The following is an 11,500-nucleotide window of genomic DNA, read 5'->3' on the forward strand; positions in this document are numbered from 1 at the left end:
AACGTTTTGGACATGGTGAAAATAAGAAGCCAAGCAGAGGATAAGCCAGGACAGGCAAGCGGTTCAGCGGACAGTAACACATCTTCGCAAACAGGTGTAGCTGATGTATATGTTTCACACAAAGAGATCCAGCACATGTACAATATGCAGGACACAGATGGGGTAAAATGGGTTTGGATACCAGACAAAACAGATGTGAAAGAGGCAGGTAGAGGAATAAAAGAAACAGGGAACAGGACCACAGCTCTCCCTGGTTTTAGCAACGTGGGGAACAACAGTGGAAGCAGCTTGGTAACTTGAACCAGTCAAAGTGACCAACAAGCAGCCAGGTTACAGATGACCTGTGGACGCTTAACTTAAGGGAGGGATAGGTTTGACACAAACTTCCTGATGTTGAGGGATCAAGAAGATGAGTCACGTCAAGCGCGAGAGTCTAAGATTGAATGGACAACTTTTGATGGTGGTGTGGGGGACTGTGAATGCTCTGTGGTGAGTGGGGGAATCAACGCATGGGGCTATGATGAGATGTGTTAATTGGACTATAATGCAGAGGAAGAAGAACTTGAGGAAGGAGAGAGACCAGCATGGCAAGACAAAGACAGAGGGAGGGCAGAGTTTGGAGGGAATGGGCTGAGGTGTCAGAAAAAAACAAATTTTGCAGGTTCCAAGAGTCCAAAACACATTTTGCAGGTTCCAAGAGTCCAAACACAGGGTTCGGAAGTGGCCCACAACAGGAGAGAGGTACAGGTTCAGAAGGAGTCACGAGACGGGAGGTGGACCAATCAGCAGCCGTTACAAGCAGGTGAGCAAGATTGGTGGCACTGTTAGGGGTTTAGGACAGAGAAGTCAAAAACCAAGATGGTGGAGAAAGGGGTTGGGCCCTTGGCCGTGGATAAAGGGGATGGCACAGGGGATGAACTGGCACAAAAAAGGTAAGTGAAGAAAGGACAAAACAAACAATGGTAAGGAAGAGGGTAGTTATAAAGACAAAGAGAACAAGGTTGATTAAGAAAAGGATGACGAAATTGTTAACAAAGCAGACACTTTGAAAAAATTGCCATACATGGGAGTATCCATGCCAATGGGGGCCCACTTGGCTGCAAAAGCAAAAGAGAAGATCTGTAAAGGGGAATTTGTTGATGTATACAAATTATTACATAGGGAGGCACAGACAAAAGGATCCAGAGAAGTGTGGGTGTTGGCTCGGTACCCCAGAGTTCCCACTAACATAGATACATGGACATCAGCTTTTCTAATATCTGCAAGTGTATACCTCGAAACATTTAAGTGCTCAGTGTCCATCTTTCAATATATTGATACCTGTAGAAAAGCACAGATGGATTTTGGGGGAATGGCTTGACTTCACTATGATAACGAATTTAGAGCAAGGCTTGTTTTTAAACCAGACAAGCCTTGGGGGAAAGTTGATAACAAACTCTGGTGCCAGTGGATGTACCCTGCTAGACCACCACCCGGATTGCACACAGCCACTGGTTTGGCAGTTCAGTATTGGTCTTTGCAAGGGTTCAACTCTGGAGCATAATGGAGTTTTAACAGGGGCTTTTGTCTGCGAAACCCATAAAAATACAAGCATGATTTATCCAAATGAGGAGGTAAACACCCTGTTTCACTACTTTAGGGTGCAAATGGCTCAAATATACACTGGTCCAGGCAGAGGGGGAAAAATATCAATATGGTAACAAAAGCTTTGACTCCAATTAAGGTTGCCAGGCTGGCACACTGGCTGTCTTTTTACCCTGATAGAGAGATTGCATGTTTGCTAGGATGGGGTTTCCAAGAAGGTTTTAGACTAGGCTACCAAGGACCGGGAACTAGAAAATTTGCAGATAATTTACGGTCTGCTAAGGAATTGTCACTGTTTGTGTGGGACAAATTGCACAAAGAAATAGCTGAAAAGCGATTGTCATGTGCTTTTGATTACTTGTTGTTAAAGGGCCTAATAATCTCGCCATTGGGTGTGGTCCCTAAGAAAGCACCAGGTGAATTTAGAATGATACATCACCTGTCATGGTCTGAGGGTACATCAGTAAATAATTTTGTTGCTGCGGAAGATACAGTGGTGCAGTTTGCATCAGTAGATAAGGCAACATCCATTATCAGAAAGTGCGGTGTAGGGACTGAGCTAGCTAAGGGTGACATAAATGCTGCCTTTTGTCTTCTGCCAGTACATCCTCGGGATTCTACTTTACTAAGATTACATTTTAAATGGCAGATATATGTGGATTAAGCCTTAATGATGGGATGTGCCATATCTTGCAAGCTTTTTGAAGCCTTCAGCACATTTTTGCAATGGTGTTTCACATTTACAACAGGCCATGAGTTGGTAACACATTATTTGGATGACTTTCTGTCTCTTGGTAGAGGTGGCACAGGTGATTGTGAGCGTGTACTACAACAATTTCAAGCAGTGCCAGAGATGTTAGGGGTCCCCTTGGCTCCCAAAAAAGACAGAAGGCCACAGCACAACCTTGGCATTTTTAGGGATTGAACTGGACACAAAAAGGTGGAAGCCAGGTTACCACAGATAAAGGTTCATGGAATACTGCTGTTACTAGATATGGCTATAGACACACCTAAAATGTCCTTACACCAAGTTTGTTTGTTAGGACGTCTAAACTTTGCATGTAAGGTGGTAAGAGCAGTTAGGTCATTACGTAGAGGTTTTATTACAGCAGGGATACAGGCCCACACCAGTGGATCAGGATTACAGCCGCTGTGAGAGCTCAATATTTCTAAAGAACTTTAATGGTGTGATGTTGTGGTTGTTAAAACTGGATTTTATTTTTATTGAAGGAAGGGTGGAGCATTGACTTTTTAGAATTGTTTCCCCTGCTGGAGGCTCTTGCTATATGGGGCAAAGAATTAACAAACAAAACAGTGACCTTTAACACTGATAACCAGACTGTGGTAGTGTTAGTTAAAGGCCAGAAGGCAAACTCTGAAAGTTTTTGCAGCGCTTCATGCTGGGCTGTCTCATGTATAACATTGTGTTTAGGGCTAAACACGTGCCAGGTGTGAATAATAACATCGCAGACACATTGTCTCATTCACAGTGGTCCAGATTCCGTGGTTTGGTGCCTGGAGCGGGTGCACTGAAGATGCAGGTATCAGCAGAAATCTGGGAGACTGAGGATTTTAAGTCTGGTAGAGAAGTCAATTGAGCACAGCACCAGGTCAGCATATGGACAAGCTTGGGAGGAATTCTGGATTGTGGTGCAGTAAGAAGAGGTACAGGCGCAAGGAGTTTGGAAGAGTGAAGGGTGGATGTTGCACGTTTTATTACATGCAATATTGAGAAGGGCAGATCACCTAATACCATAGCTGGTAAGTTGTTAGGCATTACCCTTTACAGCAAATTCTTTTGGGGTTTCAAACTCAGTGCAGCTGAAATGGGAAGGAGAATGTTGCAGGGTTGGACTAAGGGGCAACAGAAAGAGCGCAAGAAAAGGAAACCCATTACCATGCCACTGTTAATACTGTTCGTTTGTGAACTGAAAGTGATTTGTTTAATTGATTTTACATTCTTGTTATTTGGATTGGCTCTGTTATGGTTGTACTTTGAGGCTTTTAGAATTTCGCAGATCCTAAGGATGGACAGTGCATCAGGAATGGAGACATCAGATGTGGAAAACAAGGAAATATTTTGTTGTTGACTTTGCATAAGGACGGACCAGAAGGGAAAGGGCATGCAGATTGTGATGAAAGCCATAGGGAGTGAATTGTGCCCCCTAGCAGCTCTGGACAGTGTTTTGTTGACAGGAGGTGCTTCAGGGGGCAGAACATTTTGTCACAGGGATGGCACATATTTGAGGGCAACCCAAACCCTGGGACTGAGTAAGACACAGCAGGGGGAAACAGACACATATTTGCCACTTACTCTTTTAGAGTAGGTGCTGCATCAGAGGCAAATAAGTTGGGTTTTTCTCTCAAACAGATTATGCAACTGGGACATTGGTCCTCAGATTGTTGCCTACAATAAATTAGGTAGATGGAAAATACACAATAAATTGCGTTGACATGATGCTGTTTCTTGTTCCAGGTTGTTCCAGGTTGTGTTGAGGGCCCTAACACACTGCTCTTCTCCATATGGATCGTGGGGCATTCATTTGTGAAGTAGGCAGCGAAGCAGGAGGAAAGTCATCGGTTCAGAAATAACTTGGGTTTCCGTTCAGTCTAATTTCAAGTTGAATGGTAGGGAAAAGGGGGTATGAAGTGGGCACAGCTACTGCCTTGATTCTCTGACCAAATGAGAGTGGGACCTTGTCCAGATGTAGTGAATATTCATTTGGGTGAGAATGACTTAGTACACAGTCTGGTTTAAGCCTTATCAAAGTGATGAAGAATGATTTGGATGTGATTGGGATAACATAGGCAGGCGCTTTTTATTTTTGGGCTGCATTAGTGGCAAGAAGAGTTTGGCATTGAGCGGTAAAGTACAATGCAGCCAAGAATGCCAGGCGCAAGGTTAACAAAGAGATGCATTGGTTTTGTCAGATTAGAGCCATAGGCGTTTTGGACCATGGAGACATAAATTAAGAAGAGTTTGCCTTTCTCAGCAGGATGGGGTACATCTGTCCTTTTTAGGAGACAAACTTTTCTTACTGGAAATCTGAGAAAAACTGGCCAACAAAATAGTGGTTAGCAGATGGTGCCAGGAGTACTTAACACATTGGAGCAGAGTGCCAGATCTACGATGGCTGTTAAGCGGCAGCCTATGACAGAGAACCTGTTACGTGTTAGGGAATGGCTGTTGGAGTGACAGCCTCTGCCCCACAATAACTTTGGATCCACTGAAAGGTGGATGGAACAGGAAATAACGCGTGTACAGGTTTTTTCATGGGTGGTCGTCAAGTGGAGGGCTCACACACTAGGCCAGATGTTTGTGGCCTTGCCAGGGGTGGTCCTTGGCAAATGGAGGCCAGGAGAGTGAAGCTAGGGTCAGGTGTAAAAGTATAGTGAATGGAATGGAAGGGAAAACACAGTGAATGCCAGGATTGTGGTGGAGATTTTGTATACGTTGGAGGGGTGGTTTAAGGGTGAGGGGTTAGGTTGACTCATTCTATTAGTGACGAGGGGTAGTTGATGTTATTGTATTGTTTATAAAGTTCAGCCGCAACTTGTCCTAATAAAGCGTCTTTTTACTTTCAACTCAACCGTGTCTCTACCCCATCTCGCCCAAAGTCCAGTGGCATGATGACTTAATTCTGTCTGTCGTAAAAATGGAAGAAAGCGTGTCCAGTACATCCCCTGGGTTTTCAATGCGTTCCAAGGAACCTGAGTGGGCATGGTCAAACCCTGGCTGATTTAAGAAAATGATGTGCAATGGTTCCCTGGCACCTGGGCACATGCTGTCCTATCCTGTGTGCTCTCGCACTCATCAAGCAAACATGGCTGCAAAGTGCTAGGCAGGTTACAAGTCAGCTTAGTTGTGCTGGGTCTAGCAGGGCATTTGACAAAGGCAGAATCCCTACTTATTGTCTCCAACAGAGGTTTGGGAATTTAGCCTCAATGTTCCTTGATGGAAAGAGTCAAAGAACCATAAATATCTATGGTGCTGTCATTGAAGATTAGTCTTGAATTGATGAATAGATGACCTGTTAATCAATATGGAAACCCTCATGTATTTGATTATGGACAGTGTTAATTTTAATAGAACTCCAACTCCAAGCCTTCATCAATGTGCATGAAACGTTTGGGCACATTTATCAATGTGTTGCATTGCCCTTGCAACACGCACCAGGGGCGCAAGGGTGATGTAACACTAAAGTAAGATTTATCAAGCAATGCAGATCCACCATGTATGGCCCTGAGTGGCTTGATAAATAAATCTGGAGTAACGCAATGCAGCGCAAAATCGCTGCCTTGAGTTACTCTGCCACAGGGAGGCGTTCCATGGGTGGAGCGTGGGTGTTCCCACACAGTCACCCACGGATTTTGGTGCTTTCCCAGATTTACTAACAATGGTAAACCTGGGAATGCATGAAAATGCTACTCCTCCCCAAGGAGACACAACAAGGAGAAATAGCTTTATTTCTCTTCGTTGTTTCCTCTTTCTAAATACTCTGCATTCCACAGCACCCTTAGAAAGAGGAAAATGCCTCTGAGCCTTGTTTTCCTGCACAAAGACAATCCTGCCTGCAACGAAGGCACCCTTGCACCATAGTGTAAGGGTGCCTGCACTGGCGCTAGGTAACCAAAAGAGCACCAGTGCAAGGGAAGAACAGGAATGCACCGTATTATGTTAAATACCACATTCCAAACCTTTCAGGCAGTGTAGTGCAGCAAAGGGGCTTGCTGCACTGCATGAAACGTTGCTAGATGAGCCCTGTGTTTTTTAATTGATTTCAGAATAGCCGGATAGGAATATTTTATCTGAAAATGTTTCTCTACAGAAGTGTAAGAAAATGATGTCTGTATCTTTGAGTAGGGCTTTGGACATCTAAGCTTTGGGCATATGTAACAGGACTTCTACTGTAGTGTTCTTGAATATATAAATGAAAATACTTGTAAAACCACCCACCACCATTGAGGGTCTCTTGTTCCGGGCCCTGTAGGCTGCCTAGTCAAACAAGTATGTGTTTAGCTGTTCTCTATAGATAACAAGTGAGGCAGGATGTGTAATGCTCAAAGGAAGAAAATTCCATGGTATGGACCATGTATAGAAATTGAGTGCGCATCTTCAGTTTAGATTGTATCTGGCGATTTGTAATATGAATGTGTGAGCGCGTCTGACCTTATTTGGTCTTTTGTAATTTGTTCATAAAGGGACAAGTTAGAGGTTCAATAGATCTTTTGACTGCGCTTAGAGGAATCTCACCATCATTATTTTCAACTCTCTCCACAACCAAATCTAGTGGCCACAAGATGTAAAGCACTCAATTGGTCAAAATCTTGAGTCAGTAAATGTCACGCACCATGATCCATGTGGCCATGAATAACCACAACTTTTAGTAAAACTTAGGAAGTTTATTTCCCTATATTAACAATGGTAACATCACATATATTAGTCTCAATACCAAATAATAAACGTATATGAATAACACTGGCTGACCAAATCTTCTAAAGAGTCCCAAATTGAACTAAAGCATTTACAATCAAGCATTCAAGTGTCACAGTACAAATCAATAGTAACAATAACTGTGCAATAGAAATTACATACATCTGGTTTCAGCAGGTGAACAAAATCAATTCTCAGTTAATAGACTTTGTCAGCACTAGGATTACTTACTAACCCTCCGATTAGAATAGTGTGTTTGGACTTCATGCAAAAGTAATTTAGTCAAAAGTAAATTTGGAAAACATCTAACTATGGGCCAGGTGTATCAAGCGATTTTGCATTCGCAAATGGTGCGAATGGCAAAATGCAGCCATTTGCGAATGCAAAAATGCCTTTCAGAATGTATGAAAGGCATTCACAGTGTAATATTAAGGAATCGCTAAAATAGCGAGTCCTTAAAATTGCGACCCCATTTAGAGAATCGCAAATTGCGATTCTCTAAATAGGAAATCGCAATTAAGGAATCCTTTTTATCGATTTCTTAAGCACATGTATCAAGCATTTCCTAAATGCGAATTGGGCATTTAGGAAATGCAATTACCACAAACTAAAGTTTGGCGGTAACCATGTGCAAATGTTAAAAATGCCATTTTGCATTTATAAATAGTGATTTCCTAAAATTCGCTATTTAAGAAATGCAAACCAGATCTTTGATACATCTGGCCCTCAGTCTCTATAAAAATAGCGGTTGGTACCTAGAAACTAAGGAACAAAACAAACAACAAACAATAGCATTTTGTTATACCTCTCTCCAGATTGGATCAGCAAGCTGCGATTCTCTTCATCAGCTGGACAGCCATCTGGTCAGGTTCAGTAACGAGGCAGTGGAAGGAATGGTTCAGACATAGTGGGCTCTAAGCTCTCTGAACCACATAAAATTAGCAAGCTAAGGAATCAGTATTAACGCAATTTACTCTATGAGGATGGTTTTAAAAGAAAAAGACCATAAGGATCTGCTCAGCTCCTCAAACAGAGCGAAAAGGAAGAATGGCGAACCAAAATGGCAATCTGGCTAATGGCACGGAACTCTCTCTGCACTCAGGCTCAGTTAGAATTTCCTAAAGAATCTTCCCACATTGTCATTGGTCAGAAAATCATACATTTACAGTTGGTCCAATGGAAACTAAAACCCAAATCTAAGATATAACTAGACTGTCTTTCACACTTCAATGGATGGCTCCTCTTTTCCAGTTCCCACCATCAGGCTTGTCAGGTAATTCGTTTGTTGCAATCCATACTCCAGTCAGTGCATCCATTTTTGATTCCTGGGTACATTTCAGTTTCAAGCATCACCTTCCCTGTTGCCGCTGGTTGGGTGTGGCAGTGTAGGGTGGGTGAATGAGAGATGGAGGACAACCAGAGAGTCAAAGCTCAGCAATGGACGTGGGCTCTCTGCTCTTTGTTGCTGACGTTCATAGACTCGCCACGTGCACCACAGCGCGTGGAAGCCTGGCAGAGGCACAGGCTCTGCAGCTGTGGGCTCCGGATTCTAGGAGCTAAGCATTAGGATGAATTGTGTGTAAGTAGGGTATCCACATTGCTAACCCGATTTTTTTACAACATTTTCAAGCATAGAGGATGTATCAAATGGGAATCGAAAGAAGCGTATTCAAGCTCCGGGAGAGCCCTAATTGCCCTACTGAGGCATACACTTAAATAGCTTGAAAAACAGCTAATTTTTATGGCAAAAGCGGAGAGCTCACTTTCAACAATGGCAAAATGTCAAAACTAAATTAATTAATAAACCATGCAGAAAAGGAGCTAGAATGACAAATGTATTGTATCCATGTTCACTGATACATAATCCTCTTGCAAACATTCCAAATATTTTACAATAAATGGTCAATGATCTTTTTTTTTTAAAAATGAATTTGCATACTCACATTCTTAGTGATAAACATGAAATGGTTCAAGTAACTGCGTCAAAAATAACCTGGACAAATGAAACTGCCAGTAGTAGTTTGTGCTTTTAAAAAGCGGTGGGTCAGAAAGAGTATCAACTATATATATATATATATATATATATATATATATATATATATATATATATATATATATCAAAACATAACACAGGTACTCTTCACTGGTTACCAGGGCCTAGAAGCACAGTCTGGGCAGTGGAGACAACAAATACTACCTGCTTCAGAAATCCCATCCCTGCACTTCATGCCTCCGCAGTCTCCACTGACTGCTCTTAAAACAATCAATCCGTGCCTTGTTCTCAAGCACTAATAAACAGAATAAGAGCAAAGCAAGGATTGGTGTGAGCAGGGGAACCCAGTGCTCCAAAGGCGACTGGGGCAGCTGTGCTGCGTTTCCCCCGGCTCCTTAGCAACGCAGTTTGGAAGCCTAAAGTATGCATGTCTGGATGGACACAATAACAAACCTGCCCTTGCAGTCATGTGACATTGGATTTAAAAGCACTTGCTTCATTAAAGGCTGATATCACTTAGCTATGATTAAGGCTGTTAGCCGAAACGCGTCAGGACTCTGGGGAGCTGCTATTTTAATTTGAAATAAAGCCTTGATTGTGACTGGAACTGGGCCTCAGCATTTTGTTTTGGTTTTGCTGTTTAACTGGGATTCTCCACCTATTCTGCTGAGGCCGCCCTGCAGTTTTGAAGGCCCCGTCTGGAGATTATATACGGATTTCATGTTGTTTAAGTGCGGGCAGGAAGCTCTGGCCTGCACATGAGCTAAGGGCTTTTATCCCAGAAATATTTACAAGCGGAGACAAGAATGGGATGAAGGAGAGGGATTTGACCTCTTTTTCAGCAGCTTCAGACTTTTCATGTGCTTTGTGGAAAAGTAATGGCAGAAGCTCCGGTAAAGTGAATTCTTCAATGATTTACACAGACTATAATAGAAAACATTACCAATGCAGGCACTGGGACATTGATGTTTACTCGGATTGCAGAGTTTGTAAAACGCTATTTCAGCAAATGAAAGTGAAATATACCCTGGAATAGAAAAACAATACTATCAGTGCATTATGGGAGATGTACGCTGATAGGAAGTCACATGACATTGGATTTAAAAGCATTTGCTTCATTAAAAGCTGATACCACTTACCTATGATTAAGGCTGATAGCCGAAACGCGTCAGGACTCTGGGGAGCTGCTATTTTAATTTGAAATAAAGCCTTGACTGTGACTGGAACTGGGCCTCAGCATTTCGTTTTGGTTTTGCTGTTTAAATTGGATTCTTCACCTATTCTGCTGAGGCCGCCCTGCAGTGTTGAAGGCCGCGTCTGGAGATTACATATGGATTGGTGTGAGCAGGGGAACCCAGTGCTCCAAAGGCGACTGGGGCAGCTGTGCTGCGTTTCCCCCTGGCTCCTTAGCAATGCAGTTTGGAAGCCTAAAGTATAAATGTCTGGATGGACACAATAACAAACCTGCCCAACCTGGCATGTGCACCAGACTTCAGCTGCTGACTGCTAATCAGCAGGATTGGCCACGCCCTACCCTACCCAGTCACGGCAAACAGACTGCACCCGAAGTAAGTAAATAATGTATGCAAAATTGGCTCTTCCTATATTCGCAATACTTTTCTGGTGGCAACAGAGGTGGCGGATCAACGTACCCATGCCTAAATTAAGGAACCGCAGCTGGAAATTGAAGTCATTGGAAAGGCTCGACCTCAGCTCACATATGGCTCAAAAGCACTGCAAACTCCTATACCGAAAATATTGCTAACAGGAATGCAAGTTCACAGCTGTCCGATCTTTTAAAAATAATAATGGGTGGTCTAGGTATCCTTCCTCCTGAAGTAATGCATACTATCAGTGAGGATAAAAGCCAAGAGAATCTAGCAGCACCACAGGACCCAGAATAGATTAGGAAAACGTAACAAGCAGCATCAGGGAGCACCAGCATATGAATAAAGAGAGACCAAAGGTAATCAATCACCAAAGCTAAATCCAATCCTCATCTACTTCATTAATTAAAACAATAACTGCAATTGAACAAAAAAGCCAATGATCGAGAAGGAAATAATCAAAGATATAATAATACCATTAAACCAAAACAATACTGGAAGATATGAGGGACAAGAGAATGAGAGGGGATATTAGGAGCCCCCTTACGGACCTGCAATTGAGTTAAATCCATGTATGCCGTCCAACCCAGAAGCACATTCGAAAAAGTAACTGCATCAGTTTCATTTAACTCTCAGGAGACTCCATCGGCTTCCCAAACAAACTCCAACACAAAAAGAGGGAATGAGTTTAGCTCTAAGTTGTTCAGAAGAGCTAGCACAACATGCCCACATCTCTATGAAGCATATTTCTCCAACAAAACAGATCTAACACGGACAAGTCAAAATTTGACTGCATTATGTTATGCCAAAGCCACCTACTCGCAAACAGGGAAAATAACAAAAACACTGCTTTAATTACCATTTTCCCAATGTGGTCACAAA

Source organism: Pleurodeles waltl, chromosome 3_1, assembly GCF_031143425.1.
Source record: "Pleurodeles waltl isolate 20211129_DDA chromosome 3_1, aPleWal1.hap1.20221129, whole genome shotgun sequence".
Classification (NCBI taxonomy): Eukaryota; Metazoa; Chordata; class Amphibia; order Caudata; family Salamandridae; genus Pleurodeles; species Pleurodeles waltl.